We start from the raw sequence: 16,368 nt of genomic DNA, 5'->3' as shown, positions 1-16,368 counted from the left end.
TGATGAGTATTACAGCTGCCGGAAAATTTGATATGAAAAACATGGAAGTGCCTGTTAAGCATAGACATCTTCCCTAGGTAGGCAGCATTTAAGCAGAGTAGTCTTTAAACTTAATGGCTTAAATTCTTTCCATGTTTCTCTTTAGGAGTCAGGTTGCAGAAATTCTATATATTGCCTACATGAAAACCTGGTCCACAGTCATAATAATCAAGTTGAGAGATACGGTAATAGGTTATGAACAGGAAAGGACAGGGTGCTCACAATCAATCATGAACAGAAAAGAATCTCCCACTGGGACCTCCTCACCTCATGATTGCATCTTTCAAGTTTCCCTTACCAAAAGATGAGGCACGAGAGCCGTATTTGCTTCCAAACTTGCATATTTCAGTTTCCTTTTGCTGTTTTCTCCATGTCTCAATATGTGTTATTCTGTTAGACCAAATGTTTAATTTTTAGTTTTCAATTGGTAGCTTTAATCAAGGCAGTGTTAGTTGTACTTTACATACAGTTATCTGGTTCTACCCATCAGTTCCTCATGCCAGTCTGGAAGTGCTTTAACCTCAGTTGATTGGTTATACTTGCTTTGATTTTGTTATGTGGTTTAACACAAGGACTTGATACCTCATATTTTTTTATAAGATTATATTTTTTCCTCTTATTACTGATTGCCATTGAAATGGTGAAGTTATGTGATTGGCTCCCTCTGGAGCAGATACCAGAGATGCATCATGGATCACTGGTCAGGGAGCCTAGACACAGCAGCACATTCAGTCTCCCTCCCCTCCCCATCAACTCTGTACAGCAGCACTGCTTTGCAATCCATCTCAGCTGACACGAGCAGAGCATGGAGGGGGAGACCCAGATTTGTTTCCAGGCTTACATCTTCTAGTTCACATTTTGTTGTGTTTGTGTTACATTGCCAGGTGTAACTCCGGCAGCTGTAAAGAACAGTCATTTTCCTTCACTGAAACCGCCTATAAAAGCCTCTGCTTTGGTAATGATTTGTTATATATTACAAACACCTGCAGCACAGCGAATTAATATCACTAAGTATAGGGATCAAAGATATTCCACCTTTTTTTTCTTTAATTAAATGATCATTTCCTTTTGACAGACCTCAATGTTTTTGACAAATAGACTTGAATCTGATTGAAGGTATGGCTACGCCTTCCTAAAAACACTGCAGTCAAAGAATGACATTAGTACCATGCTCCTGTTTTGAGGAACATCGACTGACTGCTTAGTACTACTGCTAATTATAAATAATAAAATGTATTCAATAATTATTTAAGATGCTATTCTTCACTATGAGCACTGGCTGCTGTTTGTTGACTACTCAGCACTAAAATATGATCTTTTTGTATTACATCTGGTAAATCATAGTACTACATTTAATATATCATTATGACGCTTAAATTTTTAGGACATGCTTGGAAAGCAAAGTGATAACCCTGTATGCATTTACACAGGAATGGCAGAATTTTCTGCATATGTAAGCACTGAATATTACTGAAGAATAAACCACAAATTTGCATTGCACCATGTTTCGCCTTTTGGTTTTCTTTTCCTGTTGCTTCTCTATATGGCTATGTCAGTTTAATTTGCTTTCATCAGAATTTTTGTTGACAGTAAAATTAATGTGCAAATTTCCTATCAGTTGTATATATTAATATAATTCCCTCTCAAAAACAGTTAATTGAAATTAGCACTGGTAAAAGGTGGGATACATATTCATACAGTTATTTACATAAATCCCATTCAGCTTTATGCACCCTAAGCTCTAATGCAAAGTATCTACTACCACAGGTAATTTTAGCACAAGAGAAAAAGCACATAAGTGGAATCTGACTTCCCAAAGATTGTGTGTCTTTTAATAACGAGATTATTTGAAGATAAAAAAATCTGTTAGAAATTACATTTGTGACATAATTTTTATACATAAAAGCTATCGTCTTTACAATAACAACAAAAAAAAAAGCTGAAAATACTGATGTGTCTCTCCAACAAATCACACAAAATTGGTTCTTTTCAAATTACATAAATTGTGCATGATGCCTCATTTGTGATACAGCATAAGATATTAATAAATTATTAACATTTTCAATATGAACTTTATTATGAAGCAACTTATATGACAGAGTATACACTAGACCAAAAAGTAAGTTTTATAAAAATAACTATGTACTGGGAATTGATTTATTTAGCACAGCATTTTTATCAGTTCTAATGTCAAAAATAAAATCAGTTGCAATATGTATATTGATCTGCAGGTTATTTACCTGGATTTAGAATGCTAAGTATAGGAAAAGCCATAAGGTCATTATCTATATACGTTTAGGGAATTTAGGCACCAACTATTCCTTGTTGTGAAAGGCATTTTCTACTAAAAATACAAACTGGAATCTAGTAGGTGCAGGTGCAGATCCCACTCAGCAATGCAGCCCTGTTTGTGTTAAGTTTTCCCTGGTAAACAGAGAGGCTGCAAGGTCACGAAACAGACAATGGCACATCTCTTACAAACTTAGGCTTTACTGTGTAGATTTGCAATTTTTGTATTTCCCTGAGCGTAATGCTGCAACACATGACTTACAGCAGTCTCTATTTTTCACAATTTTCCAGTTAATGAAAGTAATGTTTAAATACTCTGAAGTTAGATTATTAACTTCTACAAAATAGAAACAGATGTGTGTCGCAGTATGCCATTAAATTTATGATTTACATAGTATTCTTGAATACAGCTGAGCAGAGGCCAATGATTCTAATTTGCTCTAGATTTACAATAACCTGATCTGGTTTTTGTAAGTACTGAAACACTTTAAACAAAATTAGAGAGCTGTTGTGCTTTGTGTGATTAAAGATGCAATTCCCTTTGGGGTAATGAGAAGAGTTAGAACATGTTTCTTTCTTTATAGATGTTTCTATTATAAACACGAGTACCATATATTATGTATTTTTGTTACTATTTCCTTGCTTTTAATTATAAAATAAACCGATTGAGTTGTACTGGAGTTACAATGAAACAATGCCAAAATCTAGCTTAAAAATGCATACTGAGGTTTATAAAAAATCCTTAAAATTCTTGAGGGCCTTAAGATCTTGTTAGAAAAATACTAGTTCCTTATAGTTTGCAGAATCCAAAACATCTCTGTTATTTAAAACTAGGCAGTTTAAAGGAATTATCTAAAAAGCTAACACATTTTTCAGCTTATTACAATATGTTAGGGCACAGCATTTTACAGAACAGAGTTTCTGTGTATTCACAGCATTTTACATTTGGAGATACAGAGTCACTGTATCTAACAGCAGAAATCACAACTGGAATGAATATTATTTGTTCAAAACAAGGTGTATCTATGGGTAGTGATCAAGTTGTGTTGTTGTAACACTAAACACTGAAGTTTTTAAAAGGAATCAAAATGAGATTAGATCTGTCAGATATAAGCAAGGCAGGAAGATTACCCTGTGTATGAATATTTAAGATCTGTTTCAAAGATTCTGAAAATCAGAAGCTAGGCCTCTAAAGATGAATGAATTTAATGTTAGCTAGAAATGAGTAATTTCCAAATTGTAATCTATGAGTCTGTGGTCAAAAATGTAGGTCATTTACCACTGTAATTAACTTTTCACAGGAAAAGGTGACATAGCAAGGAAGTATATGCATCTATTTAATAGGGACTTCTTAGGAGAATTTTTAAAACTACTTCAACTATTCTTTGCATAGTGTACTCCAAAAATCAGATGGATTTTATGAAGGTAGAAGTAATAAACCAGGCATTTATTTTACATAGTACCCAGAATATAATATTATTTAATGTATTATTTTATTCATTTTCTATTTTACATACTGCATTGAAGAAAATATAGGCTCAATATTATACACTCATATTAAATCATACTACAATATATGTATTTATATTTATCTTTACCTCTGATGAAATGTTTAATATTACTAATCCTTTAATTTTAATTATATATAATTAACCATCATTAAAACAGGAGCATTACCTTTTAATAAAAATTTAATCATACATTTACTCAGGCACGGGATCAAAATGCTACACAAAGATGACATGTCTTGAAAGTGCTTGAATGAATTCCATTTATTTGGTCACTCACTCTTCCAAGGCACTTAGGGATTGCCATCTGTGCTTCACTCAAGGGATCTCCAAGGGAAAGCTCCCACGCTCTTACCCGGTGTCAGAGGTGGGATTGCAGCACTGGGCACTGCCAGCACCAGCCTGGCTGCTGCTGCAGGCTCAGCTTTGGGCTGCAGCAGTGCCCTGGCAGCTCCAGCACAGGGGTTCCTGCACCCAGCCCTGCCTGGCTCTAGTGGAGCACTGGTAGAGCTCCTGACCCAGGCACACTCACGCGCACACAGAATTTAAGGAAGAATAAGGATTGCTATGGATTTTTTTTTTTTTTTTTTTCCTAGGGGATCTGGCAATGGTAACTGGAATGAAAAAGTGGTAGGGAAAATATTTTTCATCATACATTGAGGCTTAACTGCATATAACTGGACAAATGTGGTTTCCTCTGAATTTTCTGGGAAATTTTTCTGTTAAACACACAATTACCCACACACGAAGCATCAGGCTGACAGCAAGAGATTGGCAAACACCTTAATTAATTCAACTTTGTGTCTAGGGAAGAATTAGTATTTGAGAATTGTTTGTTTCCTGACTGAAAAAATGAGTATGGATATGGAATAAATTATTGGTAGGAATGAATGGCATCAGGCCATCAGAACTTTATGTTTTTCACCCATAACTTAACATAAGCTGAGGCCCCTCTTCTGCAAACACACGGGTCCAGGTCAGCAAACTTCTGCTGAACCAAGACCATATCCACAGGCCTACAAATAGGTTTTTCCCAACAACAATATTAACTTAGAAATCACAAATATAGGGAAATGTGTCATCTTGTATTAAAATTAGTTGGGAGTTTTGGAGAAGTTTTTAATTGTTTTGATGAATTCATACTAACTCACTGAGGCCCAGATTGTGGAATTGTGTTTGCAGCAAACCGTTCTTCAAGAAGCCCTCAGTGATTAACTTGGGAGGCTGGAGGTAAAAACTGCAGATGAGAATTCCATATGTCTGAGACAAAGCACCTGAAAGGAAAACTTACATTTTAATGACAGAGCATGGGATGGCCATTATAGGAATATATTGTATTGATAAAAAGGGAAAACACCTGGTCAACAAAAGTTTTGCAATGTTTTTTCATATTAGTTATTTTAAAGTCATATTAAGCTGTCAGAAGACTTTGGTTCATTATGAACACTCTGTTTCTTAAAGATGCTTGGTGAGTCTGGATGCACTTAGGATAATTTATTTTCCAATCAACTCTGAGTTGCCCAGACCTACTTCTATTGAAGTCAAGTTTTATTTTTCCAAAGTGAATTAAGTTTAATTTTTCTTCAAAAAGAAACTTAGTTAGGTTTCTTAATTGTCAATTTTCTTCAAACAATTACTGCATGACAGAATTTTTAATACATTAACACCCAATAAATTTTGTGATTCCTTATATTAAAGACCACTCTAAAAACAGTTGTCTGGTGCAATTACTCAACAATTCAGAATAAGTGGGAAGTTCAAAACTGTGTTTATATTAGTTAACCTTTCTAATAAGTTTTAAAGTTATCTTATCTGAAAATATACTTAAATAAAAAAGGGGAGTGTATTTTAAATGTTTCTGTGGTTGGAAGGCTTCATACATTAAAAAAATATTAAGTAAAAATACAATGGATCCTTTCTTTTTTTTTTTTTGGTTTTTTTTTGTATTTTGCAGGAGAGTTTCATATTAATATTGACATGGGTAAGACACTTCAACGAACTTGAGAATAACAAGGCCATTTTGCAATGGCTTTTTTGTTGAACAATGAAGTATGAAGAGAAGAGCAGAGTTGGACTATTCAGTTCTGGACACTCTGACCTCTCTCTATAGCATAACTTTTCGGTCAGAAAGTTTTACTGTCTCAAATCTATAGACTGCCCATTTTCAGAAAATTCTAGAATAGATATTCCAGTAAAAACATGTAGGAGAACTTTCCACCTTATGACAAGACTTTTTTACTTATGAAAACCTGGCTTCATTGAAAAGCTGCTGTCTTCATTATTTAATTTCTTTGTGGAGCTCACAGTCAACATGATCCCGTTGAGTTCTTTATTTAATATGTTTCAGAGCACAGGACACCTGCTGACTTCTTTAATAACGAGTTGTCCTCCGTTGGCTCATATGTGAAAACTGTTCAGCAGAGGCAAGTAAAGAATAACCTTAGACATTAAGACTGATTCCATTAAAAAATAAAATAAAACTGCGTCCAGGCTCCACACCCGAAGTCCCTAAAATAAATTTGCAAGGGCTTTTCACAGCATGGAATTCAGGTGGATTTTTTTTTTAATTGAATTCTGTTCTGTGTGAGTGCAGCTCAGTGGAATTCAATTTCCATGTAGGCTCCCAGGAAACAAATACATGCTAAGTATTTTTATCACTAATGTCTTGGATTTAGTTTCTTGAGTATTATTTAGGTTTGTCTGTGGACAGAGTTGCTAATGTTTACCTTAACAGAGGGCTCTGTGACTCCCACTGGAAAAGGGACTCTTTAAAAAAGAATTGGCTAAAGCACAGAAGTTTAACAATGGATAAATTCCAAGGCTTTGTATTGTATTAATAAGGATCAAATTCTACTTCTTTGTACAAATCCTATGAATTCAATGGAAAATCTTCATATTCCCAATTCAACCTACATTTTTTTGTCCCACTTTAAAATATCTTTCCTGCTTTGTTGGAAGCCTCTTTCACACTTTGTTAGAATTATGGGGTTATATTGTTACAGATGATTCAGGGAAGCCCTGCACTCTCAGTCCTGCAGTTTGTAAAGGAAGTAACCCCACTAAGATCAATGAGCCCTGCTCTGAATGGATGGTAAGTAAAACAAAGAAATCAGACTTTGACCAATTACTTTATCTTAATTGGCCTTATTCTGTACTCATTCACATTTCTCCTGTAATTCTTTCCCTTCTGCTGGAAAACATTATTTCACCACAACCCACAGAACTCAGGTGATGAATAAAAAGCATTGCACAAATGAAAACTATGCTCAGCCACTGTTAACTCACACTCAGATTCTTTTTCAATAGAATATTTTTTAAATGCTTTTTGTTTTACAACTATAAAGAAAACTGCTGATTGATAAGGCAAACTGTTAAAACAATTAACTGGTTTAGGTTTTTTATGTTAACCCTTTATTTTAGTCAAAGAAATACTCTGAACCAATGGTTCAGCCTTGTTAATTATTTTATATTACAATCAATAAATTAAGCAGCCTTTATCCACCCTTGGTGTTATGTGAAGGTTGCTTTTCTGATGAAGACACATGTACTCCCACTTCAGATTCTTTCTTTGGACCTAATCCAATGTATGTCAAAACTCCTATTAGAAAACAGACTCTGGTTTTAAATCTGCTTCCCTTTTCTTTAAGAGGAAATATCTCAATTTACTATATTGACTACTATATATAGTCTATATTATCATTATGCACTTGCCTCTATATTCTATATTATTTATTACCTATTGCCTGTTTGCATTGTATTGCTGAAGAATCTTTAGGTGTTGGATGAATGGAATTATTATTTTGTAATTGAGTATTTTTAATAGGTAAGTTTGTTGATACATGTGTAAGGTTTATTAATGCTTTTGTTAGGTTTGTCAGGAAATTAGGATATGGTAGAGATATATGTCTTTTCAAAATCCATCTTGTAACAACTTGTGCACCTAACCTCTTTTCAATTTCTGCTTATGAGAAATCATTTTCATATGTGTTTAAATCACATTTCAATTTTCTGTAGACACAGTTCTTACCACATAACATATACTATTGGTAGTTTTGTAAATAGGTTTTCACTTTTACTTTGTAGAACTGAGACAAAACAACAGCTTCTCTGCAGGATGATAGCAATGACTACCAAAGGATTCAACTCAGGATGGACACTGGAGAGCACAGAGAGCAAACGGCAAACCTATCCCAAAGAACTTCTGTACCACTACCACCTTTTGAAATTACACAACTTTTACTTTTCAGTCTTGGTGGGGGTTGAATGTCATGGGAATGGGGGGAGGACACCAAACCCCAGAAATCTCCAAGCTGAAGTCCAGCACCCACCGCCACCATTTCAGTGTGTGATGCAAGAGCAGATCTATGGGGCCACTGTGCCCTGTTCCTGCCTGCAAGTACAATCCACCAGAGAGATGCTGGATGAATTCAGGTCTGGCAAATGTCAGGGAAAAATAAATGTGAACACACCCTGCCTAGGGACTCGTGTGGGATTCAGGCCTGATTTCAGGCCCAGCAGGGAGGTGCAGGCAGTGTGGGTGTGCCCACATGTGGCAGGGTGGGCTCTTGGTCCTTGCCCTTCTGTGCCATTCCCTCCGGCAGCTGCAGCAGGGCAGCCTTGGAGGAAGGCTGCACTCTCCCAAGATGTTTTGTCACAGCTCATCTTCCTTTTACTTGCCTTTACTGTAATTCTATGTGGTGTGGCTAAGCTGGTCACAGACAGATAAAATGAGACAGATTTTTTTCACTTCAGCTCATGTTCTTCTTCCTGTGCTCCATACAAGTATCTTATAGCACATGAGGAAAAATGTTTATGTACTGTCTAAATCAGTCTACATAAAATGTTAGAGTTGACAATCTCTTTAAACATTACTGATCATTACTTATACAACTACATTTTAAAATTGTAAAAACAAATGCTTTGACCTTGTGAGCTATGGAAATATTTAGAATCAAATCTGCTCTGTTTTTTTGGCTAATAGTTGTGATTTGCATAGTAGAACCTTGAATGTAGTCATAAATAGCTACAGAATCCATCTTGGCATAATGCCCAGCAATGTTAGGGTGCCAGACAAAAAATCGGGTCAACCACGTACCAAGTTAGTCATTCTGTCTCAACAAGGTGATGTCTAACAAAGAAGCTACCCGGCTGAAGACAGCTAACATATTCAGCTGCTGTTCCGAAAGACAAGAACTTTTAATTTATCAGGATAATCTACTACTCGTAATCAGTACAGCAAGTGAACTCCCTCTTGTAAAAAAGAGAAAAGTCCATCAATTGTTTTTGCTAATTAAGATGAATATTATTCCTGTGAAATGAACCAAAAAGTTCTGTATAACCAGAATCCCAATAGAGATCTATAATCTCAAAGAATAATTGCAGAGTTTTAATTGAGAAGAAAGTGAGAACTATTTTTTTTGTCTTCTTCAGTTTTTAGCTGCAGCTGTCTTCCATGTGTGTTAGTGGGTCTCTTATGTTCTCAGTTAATCAGACATGACTTTCCATATATTAAAACCTATGGAATAAAAAATTTATGACAAAATGTTTGTATTTTTAATGAAATGCTACCATAAAATGGCACATATTTAGGAATAATTTGACGTAACAGATAATCTATTAACATCTATAGAAAAAAGTTCATTTTTAGATTAAAATCTAGATATTATGACTGCTCATAGTAATGTGCATTTAATCTTTATACATTAACAGAGGTAGAGTTAGAAATGAGAATGTAAGAATATTTTCTTAAAGTGATATTAATTATATATTCAAGAATTTATTTTATCCTGTGAAATATATCTTGGTTTTGAAATTAGAGAAAGCCTTGTCGTGTTGAAAGGAAGTAATGTGACAAAGCTTAGTTTCCCATTCCTTAAACAGAATCCTTAAACCCATTCCTTAAACTCAACTTGAAAATATATTTATATTTGAAATAATATTTACATAAAGGAAATCCATAATCAACAGAGTAACTCTGGACTCCTGAGCAGGGTAGAGAAAATTAATTGAGGTATACATGGTTATATGTATAAAAAGTAATTCTACCCAAAACAATCTATTACTGTCTCTGTTGAAGTAACCCTTAAAGTCCAAGCTTTTGTCCTATCTGCTTCACTTAAAGTGTAAATCACACATTTGATTTAAAATAAAAATAATTATAATTTCACTTAACATGCAAATTTAGAGTTAAAAATTACCTCAGATCAGGATAGTGGCTGAATACATTTATTGTCATGAAAAAATGAAATGCTGTGTCTTTCTTCTTCCCTTCCCCCAAGCCTTCTTCACAAAAATCAGCCTCAGGCTAAAATGGTTTTAAGTAGAACTAAAGCTGCTGGTAAACACTTACCTTTGACAATATTTTTGTCTAATGAACATTGCAGAGAAGGGTGTATGCAGTACAAGTGTCTGTCCTTGGCTGCAACCTAACTACAATCCTTGTGCCAAGAGCCCACTGCTAATAGGCAAATATACACAAAAGAGGCAGGCCCTTTGATGGTTTAATCCCAAACATACTTAACTGTCACACAGTTAATCTCTTAGATTAAAAATGACTCTTGAGTTCTTCTTGAACATTTCTATGTTTGTGGATGAAAGAGGTTAAATGTAGTTCTCATGCCTGTTTGGACTGTTCTTTTATTTTTCTTTTTTATGTCTGCCCCACTCCTAGTTTAACACGACTTTTCCCTTTCTTTAATCACAGATATGCCCCTGAAGGATCTGCAGGCTTGATAGTTCTGAAATAGCCCATTCTCTCCCTCTGAGCAGGCAGGTAAAAGTGCATTACAGACCTTGCCAAAGCACACCTCGTTTCTATTATCAGAGGGGTAGAGCTACAGATCAAAACCAAGCATCAAAACAGCTTCACCTGCAGGTTTTACTTTCCTAGAAAAAGTTTCAAAGAACAACTAACCCTCCACACTGATCAGAAATAATTCTTAAAGGTCATCATAAAACTTGTGTTTTGCTATTGGTTTTCTTGAACACATTTTGATACTGCTTCTATCAGATATAACAAAAAATCAGTCCCACATATTTTGAATCATTGTTTTAAACTCTGATGCATTAGATTTTGTGAATAATCTCATTTTTTTACAGCATTTTGAGTTCTTTTTGGGATAAGATGGAAGATCTTTCAAGTGTAACACTAAGAAGCACTTTTTAAGCCAGAACTTGTTCTCCAGTGAGAGCTTTTTCAAGAAATATTTATTTTCACTTTAGCTTCCACATAATGGTTTTATGTTGATTTCATACTATGTTTTTATGTAATGGGAAAGGGTATTTTTTGTAAAGAGAATGCCCAAGACCTGCTGGAAAACATTTCTCCGTAGCAATGTACTCATAGGATTCAGTAGTTTGTTCAGAAGTGTTATTTTAGGATGACCTTTACACATAAAATATAATGGATTTTTTTTTATTTGATTGTAAAGATGTTATGATCGAGGGGCAAAATAAATACTGCCTTTTTCAGCCATAAAAAAAAAAAAAAAGAAAGATGAAACCAACATCTCGAATTAAAACAACATGATAGCATGCAAAAGTGATGTGTATGTTTATAAGCTACATATTTTTAAATTCACACATACAGCAAAATTGTAGTGAAACATAAATAAATATCAATTTTATACAGTTCAAACAATAACACACTATGAAAGCCCCTCCTTTTCAGCCTGAAGAAGAGAGATAGATATGTTTAAGAGAATTTATACATTACAAATAGTTGTTTTTAAAAATGAATATTTGGGCATTTTGTGGTCATCAACATTTCTAACAAGGATGTTAAATCCTCCCATATTTTCTTTTGAGTAATTGGCATAATGTTCTGCAAATCTTTTCTAGGTAGCTTACAGGATTTGAATATTCAAATATTTTCAGCTGTATAAGCCATATAATTATGAAATTGTGCAGTACAGTTATTTCTCAAGCAATTTGGCAACCCTTTCTTACACGAATTTACCTTCTGTTCTGTGTTATCAGAAACAGAAAAAGCTTTTTGCTTACCATTCTGGAAAAGATGGAATTCATCATTCTGCCATAAAGACCCTAGAAAGCAAAGAAAGTATTATTAGTTATTATATTCTAATCTGCAGGGATTCTAACTGCCAAACAGTGCATCAGCATTAAGAAAAATAAAAAAAAGAAAATACATGTTCAAATTATAGATCAATAGTTTAACGCAGTTCCAAATATGTATTACATGTACTTAGCAGGTACTGGATTAGAAAAAAACAGAAGTTATTGTGCATATCTGTATTTAGAACTGCATGCCAGCTGGAATTTATCTGCATAGTGCTCACAAAATACAGACATAGGATCTTGGCATGCAATTTGTGACTGTATTTTTAAAAATAAAACTACGAGCTTGCTGTCACTCTGCTATGGAGTGGGAGAAAACATGAGCTTAAAGGGTTATGATCAGAAGAGACAATAATCAATGACTTGTTAAAGGCTTTCTTCCTAACTCATTGAGAAATTTGTATTACTATTGAAAAAATTCCATTACTATTAAAACAATTAATCAGCCTTTACATTTATAATACCACTGCTCACGATTTCTAAGTGTGCAGTGGTCAGCCGGGTCCTGAGGGAGTACTGAGTACACCCCACAGCTCATCAGCACTCCCTAACCGTGGTGTGAGAATGAAAGCATGGATATTGGTTAACTCTTTCCACTTCCTTCTTTCCTATGATCCCTTGCAGTCTGCTTTACACCTGACATCATGGCTATTCTGTTTTCCTTAGAAAGAAATGAATCACTGCTACCATTCCCTGTACTAAAGGCTGAGTGGAGAGGGAGGGATCACTTTCACTCAGTACCTATCCAGAGCTTCTCTGTGATTTCATGTGCTACATGTACCAATTGTGCACTTTCAGAATAAAATGTTGTCAGGATAATAGGCTAAATTCTGTGATCATTCCTCATGCAGAATACAAATTTATTCCTGAAATGACACGACTTAGGTACAGAATTTGCCTCACGTATAGTTTTCTGAGGTAAAAGTTTTGTGCCAAAGAAGGAAGAACACTTGAAACCCACTTCTTATTCTTAACTGTTTTCACTGTTTGAGAAAATTAAATCTTTAAGTAAACATGCAAGGGAGAGAATTAAGGAATTTAATTAAATATTATGTTGAGAAAATGTTACTAGTACCAAGAGATGCAGTCACAAGCCACTTACAAAAAGAAAAGGTTGACATCTAAGTAGGACTATTATCTTTAAAGGGGAAAAGTAAAAACTCAAATAAATGATAGATCAATTCCAGGTTCTCATCATGACCACAAGTACCACTAGACGAACTATACGTATTTAAAGGTAAGGGAGAAGAATTCCACAGTACAATAAAGAAGTTATTTCTGTTCAAAGAGTTTACCTTGGGCAAAAAGGGAGTTTCCAGGGTGTGCAGTGCTGCAGAAATTCAGACCTAATCTAGGCTGCACACAGCACAAGAAGTAGGGAGGCTGGCTAAAGCTCCTGTAAATTAGAACAGTCCCTGAGGGCTGCTCTATTTCACGTGAGGATTCATTGGCCTGTAGCAGCCCTGAATCTCAGCATCTACAACGGGGGCTTAAAGCTGCTTTTGCTCCGTTCTTCAGGGGCTACAGCTCCTTCAAAGTGCCTCGCTCAGATGTAGCATGGGATATTTCTTTTGCTCCCTTTATAAAACACAGGAAAACAGGAACCCTCTCAGCCAAACAAACAATATTTCACTAAGCTCAAAACAAATCCTCTGAACATCTGTTTCAGTGGAGCCAAGTTCCCACAAAGCACTGGCTTCTGTGTGCTTCCCAGAGATCTCTGCTCCTCAGCTCTCTGAGTTTCAAACATGCAGTTTGAGTGAGGTACACATTTATCAACTGCCTGTCTGGGACTCTTACTAAAAAAATCCATTCATTTCAGCAGAGTAATAGTTACCTTTCCTCCACACAGCTTTTGAGTCACCTTGCCACAAAGCTGTGATTTTCTTTTTCCAGAACTATTTGTATACCAATAAAATGTCACTACTTCATAAATGAACAAAAGCTCTCATTGACTTCAAAAGGAATTATATTTGTGAAAGATTTTGTCTCTAGTTCTTACCTGCTTAATTATTAAGATTCTAGAATGTAACTTACAGTGTTGTAAGATATAAACTGAAAATTGTGGGCCTGTCCTCACCTATCAGCCAGGTATGCAATCCACCAGGCTGACACATGAGTTGTTCAATACTTTCACACGAGTGTCCTCCTGAAGGCATTGCAGCAATGTTCGTGCTTAGAGTTAAGTATATGTTTTAATGTTCTATTAAGTCATAGTTTAAGTACTTAGATGGTTTCAGATGAGCAGAGCAGCTGAAAGTAAGTTAGCTTAGTGTGATGGCTACTGTATGAACTCTTTGGACACAAATAATTTTGATTAACAGATTATTTGCTGCTATATAGAATACAGAATTATTAGTTTAGAAGAAGTGAGTCAAGGCTTCTGGATTTTGTTTTCCCTGGCTGAAATAAGTAACTGTCCGGGTAAGTGTATGATCACCCAGCTCTCAAATTTAAAGAAATGCTAACAAGTCTTTGATCTCCTTTCTGAAAAATCAGATTTGTCTATTTCGGTTATAACTGCTTTCAGTGCCTCTGGCACTAGCATTGCAAATGTCAAAAAGAAAAAAATATTCAGCCCTGTAGTTCCTGTTTGCTCAGTGCAGTTTCTGGAGCATTCAGCAAAACTCCCCATTTCTGATCACTGCTCCTGAAGAGGGCAGCACGTTCTAGATATTATTGAACTGTAAGCTCTGAGGTGCCAGCCTGGGCCTTACTGTACTGCATGCAGAGGAAGGGTGAATTAAACTTTCTGGATATTCTGTGTACATGCTTCCCATAGTACAGTAAGTCAGCAAAAGTCCTAGGCTTTTGACCAAGGTCAAAGCTGTATTTGATTAGTAAAGAGAACATTCAAATTAGGTACCTGAAGCAAAGTATTTCAAAAGAGAACAACAAAATACTAGCAAGGAGAACTTCCGCAAGGAGTATGTTTTATCTTTAACACTGCAGATAACTTTTCCTATTGGCAGTGCATTGACTATCAAAACTACTAAAGGGGTTAGATTTAATTATCTCACTTCTTTGCACATTTCATCTCAATTGCTATGGCAACATTCAGTTGCCTGAGCAGCAATGTACACTTTAATCAGATATTTCCTCACTTATTTCTCTGTGCACCACAGCAATGTAGTCAAATTTACAGCCAAACCCTGATGCATCTGATAACACCTCTTAGGAATTAATAGTTAGGTTTCCTCTGCCCTTCACCCATAACCACGAATATTTCTAGAGAGTTTTGCACTCCTATGACAAAAGCTTTAGGAGTTGAAAAGTGTGTGTGCTTCCCTATCACTGTTTCTTCCCTACTTCACAGATATTATGTTGTCTTCTGCCACTATTCCCTTCTCCCAAGGCTTCCACTGACTCGGGAATTCTTCCCATCAAGCAAAAGGCAGGTCTTCTGGTCCCTGCAGGAACTCTTTCAGGGCTGACAAAAGGAAACATAATAATTGGGCAGACAATATGGTTCCTCCCATATTCCACCCTGCCCTGAAAAGCTTTTTGTTGGATTACTCAGCCCTGATTAAATGCTTCGTCAGAGTACATCATAGTTCTTTAAAGTTCTTGGCCCAGAAACCAGGAACATGGGCTAAAATAAAAGTAATTAGAAGTGATGAGCAGATAGTAGGGACTCCTTATTGAAATGCAGACAGCAAAAGGAGTCAGGAAGCTAAAAGTACATAGGGATTACTAAATTCAGGTTATGGGAAATCTTGATATTTCTGACACAGAATATCATCTGGTTTGCTAACATGTCACCATTAAGGTAAAGGGCAAACAGAGATAAGTTCCTAATGCTGCCTTAGTGTCTATGGTGAAAAACACAGAAATCCATTAGAAGGATTGAATTTGTTTGGATTATAGTCAAACATTTAGGAAAGAGGGAAAGAAAGATAGGCATAAAGTATTAAAATTTAATTTCATATATTCTGAAGAGTGTCTTTAGATAGTCAGTTTTTCTTTTTTGCATTAAAGGAAACATTCTATACTGATTCTTGTTCTACATGTATTTTTCATAGTTGTTCATCTGTTTGCATGTAATCAACTATCACAGTTCACTTTTTAATCAGGTCTCAGATAATGCTGTCTTAAAGATTTTGGAAACCCTGGGTAAGTACATAGTTGTCTTGGACCACTTTGTTCCAGAGATCTATAACAGAGTCAGAACCACTCCACATCTTGTCAATGGTAATAAAGTCTGATCAACCTCCTTGGCCACACAACATAAAGTCACTTCCTACACTTTATCTCCACATGAGCCATAGAAGATTTTCTAGAGGCTTCATAACTCAAGATACCAAAAAATATAAAGTGTTGATTTATTAGGAAAATAGAGGGAAAACTCTGCACACTGTGCTTTCCATACATGACAAGGGATCTGCTCATAAATTGCAAGGAAGCTCAAGATACATGCGATGTTCATTATGGATCTGCAGAGACTTTTCCAGCTCAG

At 35.5% G+C, this 16,368-nt stretch overlaps 1 protein-coding gene across 11 annotated transcripts in view; it reads right to left on the bottom strand.

Moving 5' to 3' along the window:
• Positions 1-16,368, bottom strand: part of ADGRL2 (adhesion G protein-coupled receptor L2) — a 385,203-nt gene that overhangs the window by 162,458 nt on the left and 206,377 nt on the right. For all 11 annotated transcript variants that reach the window (XM_072933004.1, XM_072933007.1, XM_072933002.1 and 8 more), the window contains one exon: positions 11,838-11,879. The gene's annotated coding sequence lies outside the window, so the exon portion shown is untranslated. The remainder of the gene's footprint in view (positions 1-11,837; positions 11,880-16,368) is intronic.

This window comes from Taeniopygia guttata, chromosome 8 (genome assembly GCF_048771995.1).
Source record: "Taeniopygia guttata chromosome 8, bTaeGut7.mat, whole genome shotgun sequence".
Lineage (NCBI taxonomy): Eukaryota > Metazoa > Chordata > Aves > Passeriformes > Estrildidae > Taeniopygia > Taeniopygia guttata.
Note: the sequence above shows the minus strand (reverse complement) of the source record. Positions and strands in the feature narration are given on the sequence as shown.